Raw genomic sequence first — 4,847 nt, 5'->3', positions numbered from 1 at the left:
CCCCCATCAAAGGTAGACCGTGCTGCAACCGGGACATTCTCCCCCGCAGCCAGGCCCCCGTTAAAGGTAGGCTGTTGGTAAGTCACTGTATCTCCCCCAGTCAGGCCCCCATCAAAGGTAGGCAGTGGTAAGGCATCTGTTATTGTATCGGGTCCTGTACTGGGCTCTTGCTGTTGTGTTTGTTTACAGGTGCTGAGATCAGGACTCGTCCAGCAAAGGGACAAGATTATTTTTCGGTGAGCGTAAACTGTGTTTTGTGTGCTGTTTGTGTCGTGTGTTACCCATTTCCCTTTTCCTTTCGGGCGATTTCGTTCGGGGTACACCCTTGATCCCAGTGGTGGTCACCCCGCCTCAGCACGCTGCTCTCTTCCAGGGCCAGGAGTGGAAACCGCATTCGTGACTGTCCACATCCGACCGGTGTTCCAGGACCGTCGACAGAAGCACCCTCGGCGGCCTGAAGGTGAGAGGCTGGGAGTCAGGAGGTAAGTGTCCCAGTACACCGGCACCGCAGCCGAGGACCAGTCGGAATCCTGGGCGGGGTCTCTTACAAAGTCACGTGGCATGCTACACTATACGGCTAAACCCCCCTGTTGTCAGCCCTGAGTATGCCCAGAATGTATGACGGGGTATAGCGTTCCCTGATATCAATCTCTTCGATTTCAATAGCAAGCAAAGTAGCCCCCAAAGCTGGTGATTCCCAAGGACTCCCAGGAAGAATAGGTCACTATCTGGCATCCACACACTGCTTAGTGAAATGGGCAGGACAGGGGGGTGTGGTGATGTGATACACGCCAGCTTAGCCCCGCCCCATCTTTGAAGAACCTCATTTTGTGACATTATGCCACAAGGGGGTGGAGCCTAATGATGGGAAGCACCCAGCCGCGCCTGCCACAGTGAGCTGACAGGTATGTGTTACTGGGGATGCTACACCTCAAGGACTGTTACTGGGAATACTAAACCTCTATGGGCCTCATTCAGAGGCGCACGCTATTTGCGTGCGCTCGCTCTGAATCAGGGCGTCCCACTTGTGCAAGCGGCCTGGCGATGGTCGCGATAATCGCGACCATCGGCATTGCGAGGAGACCCTTGTGGTAGGGTCTCAGCACTCGCAATGCCAAGTGGACTACCTGCTCTAATAGAGCAGGAAGTCCACTACTGACATCTCGAGTGATGTCAGTAGGGCCGACCACAAACGGCAGGCGTTCCTTCGGGAACGCCTCCGTTTGTTTGTACAGCCACCCCCTCTCCCGCCTACAAAACAAGGCGAGCTATCGATCAACATCGACAGCCGCCCCATTTTGTGCGAGCCCTGGAGCGAGTGATTTCTCACTCGCTACGGGACTTGCGCATGCGCATCGCGTACACCGCGCGTTGCGTACTCCGCGCGTGTGCATTGACCCATCATCGACCTGCTTGCGAGCGCAATGCGCTCGCGAGCGGGTCTGAATCAGGCCCTATTATTGTTACTGGGAATGTTACACTTCCATAAATGTTACTGGACACTGCACTTCTTATACTGTTACTGGGAATGCTGCACCTCTAGGGGCTCTATTTACTACAATCCGCTTTGGGAATGCAGATTGCAGTGTGATATTATCGACTGAATTTGCATTGCAAATTCAGGCAATATCACAGGGATTTACTAAAAATCCCTTGCAGGACAGAGCTTGCGATAAAGCTCTGTCCCTGTGAATACCCTCCGCACACTTATCACTGTATTTTCGCAAAAAATACAGTGACAAGTGCCCGCGCATGCCGGCCGCCGCTAAGCCCCGCTCCCGTTGCTAAGCCACGTCCCCTGCGATCACAAACCCCCTGCAACTCCCCCAGCGACCCCCCCTCACTTAATTGCACTTACCTGCAGTGATTGGGGCTCCGGTGATGTCCTCCATGGCTCCGGTTAGCTGACATCCCATCCTGCACTGGGACCCGGTCACCTGATGACCGCGTCCCAGTGCAGGATGGGAGACCAGCTGACCGGAGGGAGGACATCTCTGGAGCACCGATCTCCGGTCCCTGGACTCAGGTAAGTTATTTATTTTTTTGACTATTTTTTTTTTTTTTAAGCAGAGATTAGCGTGTGGTCTATTTAGACCACACAGCTGATCACTGGGGCTGGCTCCGGGCTCTGCTTTGCCTGTTAGAGTGGAGCAGGAGCCCAGTAACCGGGGGGGAGACCCTGGATAACACCACCTCCAGGTAGCGTTATTATCACAGGGCTTCCCCCGGTATTTTTTTCACAATTTATTTTTAGTAACTACCAGGCAGATCACATTTCCCATTACAATTATGGGAAATGTGATCTGATTACTAAAAATAAGTGATAATTAGGGGTTGGAGTAGAATTTTGCGAATTCTACTCCAATTGCCCTGTAATAACTATAGGTGATACTAAAATAATGTGAAAAGGGTGTGAAAACACAAAACATCCCTTTTCACTTTATTTTAGTAAAAATAATGATAATAAATAGAGCCTAGGAGTGGTATTGGGAATATTACACCTTTACAAGTGTTACTGGGATACTGCACTTCTAATACTGTTACTTGGAATGTTACACCTCTACAAATGTTACTGGGAATATTATACCTATAGAACTGTTACTGGGTATAGTACACCTTTAGGACTTTTACTGTGAATGCCTCAATTCTAGTACCATTACTTGGAATACTACAACTCTCAAGACTGTTACTGGGAATGTTACACCTCTAGGATTGCAACTGCAAATATCAGAGCTCTTAAACTATAACTGGAAAGACTCATAGGCCCTCATTCACAGCCGCTCGTTAGCGGCAGTACGCTCGTTCTGAGCGATGTTCGCACATCTGCGCATGCGTACGGTTTTTAGTACGCATGCGCGAACCAGTCAGTGCGGCCGAAAATCGTTTGTTCGCTATATAGTGAATGCCTGCTATTTTGAGTGACAGAATGAGGCGTATGTGGGTGGTAACAGGGGAAGGTGCTTGAAAACGGGGAGTGGAGATCAGAACGCAGGCGTGCTTAAAGGTCAAAGCGGGCATTTTATGGGTGTGCATAATTAAAACAGCAGCGTCATTGACCACGTCACTTGGTTGTTTTATAGCCAGAACTGCTCGCAATATAGTGGTAGGAAAAACCAACCACAAGAATAGCGGGCAGTTCATACGCTGTTCGATGTACTCGATTAATCTAATAAATAGCGGACATGCCGTATGATGCGAGCGGCCAGGGGGCGTTTTTATCAAATAAACGAGAGTATGTTTTGTGCGCTCGTTCAGACATGGAGGCGGCAACAGACCGCAAGGAGCGTATGGTTCATTTGAATAGCCACCCCCTTTTTCTGAACGAGCGAGCGCTAATTGCGAGCGGCTCTGAATGAGGGTCATAGTGCACTTCTAGGACTGTTATTAAGAGTGTACTAATTTTACACCTCTAGGATTGTTACTGGGAGGCTCATCCTTTACCGGTCAGAATACCTAGATCCCAATAAGTACATATGCTGTCAGGTAGCGTGGCCGAGCGGTCTAAGGCGCTGGATTAAGGCTCCAGTCTCTTCGGAGGCGTGGGTTCAAATCCCACCGCTGCCAGAAAGTTTTTTCTTTTCTGTATTTTCCACTTTTGTGAAATGAAACCATTGCTTCCTTTCGCAACTACATGTATACAAATCATTTATTTGAATTTATAGGGCTTATAGACAAATGTATACAAATGCCTGAGGAAGAGATTGAGCTGTGAAACACGTTGCAAGTTTCCAATTAAGTGAGACTCATTCTGTTTTTATTATTTTGTTTTCTTTTTTCTTTTAATTGATTCGCATTTTTAAGTGTTTGTATTTATTGTTTAACTTTTTAGCTCCAACATGTTAAATGTATTTTATTTTGTTTTATTAAATTAATCATTGCTATAGGAACTGATGAGTTCCAAGTCATAATTATATCATATTCTGTGTAATTTAAAATAAAATAAATTTCTTTCACACACAAACTATTATAGTGGACAATTCTGCTTTTCTTGTGGGCACAGCTCATGTAAGGGGAGTAAAGATGGAGGTTGTTCATTGGACAAAGTCTGGGTCATACAAGGTACTATTTATCCACAGTTAAGGTGTTTACCCAAAGTTAAATTTATATACACTAAAGTCAGCTCAGGAGATTATCTTGTATAGCAAAATGTTTATGTAAAAAAATTTAGTCAGAAGGAAAAAAAAGAAAATTGGGCTCGTCCGGGATTTGAACCCGGGACCTCTCGCACCCAAAGCGAGAATCATACCCCTAGACCAACGAGCCAGCTGTCCTCTCCTGGTCATTTGACATGTAGTCATACAACTTGTCAATGGTTTGTTTGCATGGAATGGACTTTTCGAAACAGTGAGATCAAAGTATAATAATTTACTCTCTGCAGTTTCATTGAAGACTTATGACGTTCCTCTTTCTATACTTCCACGAAATATCAGTTTAAACGGTGTCCTGACTGTTTGTGCCTGAGGGGTATTGCACACCCCACCTGCTCCCTTGAATACAGCTTTTAGAAAACACATGACAGCTGCTGCGATCAGTAACGCTGGCTCAGTCTAGTGCAGTTGTTCTAATGGTTGTAGCCTGGAGATGTGTTGCTGAGACTACAGGGGATAATGAAAAGGCATAGTGGGAGGGAGCGGGCACTAATTACCCAGACCCAGGCCTGTTGGAGGGGCCCAGGTCTGACACCACCCCCACCCCCTTCCTTACCTGTCAGCAGCAGCAGTCTCCACTGCCTGTGTGGTGGGTGTGGGGGTATGATCAAATTGATTGCCGCCCTGGATTTGCCCCTGGCTGAGGGGCTCACAGCACCTCCCTGTTCAGCGCCTTGAGCGGCTTCGTGGCACTGTAAA

At 47.6% G+C, this 4,847-nt stretch overlaps 2 non-coding genes across 2 annotated transcripts; one reads left to right on the top strand and one right to left on the bottom strand.

Annotated features, from left to right (window-relative positions):
• The first annotated feature begins 3,482 nt into the window (after window positions 1-3,482).
• Window positions 3,483-3,564, top strand: TRNAL-AAG (transfer RNA leucine (anticodon AAG)). The gene has a single exon. It is a non-coding gene; the product is annotated as a tRNA-Leu (tRNA).
• Window positions 3,565-4,191: 627 nt separating this feature from the next.
• On the bottom strand, window positions 4,192-4,263 carry TRNAP-UGG (transfer RNA proline (anticodon UGG)). Its single transcript has one exon. It is a non-coding gene; the product is annotated as a tRNA-Pro (tRNA).
• Between the last annotated feature and the right edge of the window lie 584 nt (window positions 4,264-4,847).

Source organism: Taudactylus pleione, unplaced genomic scaffold (genome assembly GCF_031769625.1).
Source record: "Taudactylus pleione unplaced genomic scaffold, aTauple2 ptg000393l, whole genome shotgun sequence".
Lineage (NCBI taxonomy): Eukaryota > Metazoa > Chordata > Amphibia > Anura > Myobatrachidae > Taudactylus > Taudactylus pleione.
This window is presented reverse-complemented; position numbering and strand designations above follow the sequence as displayed.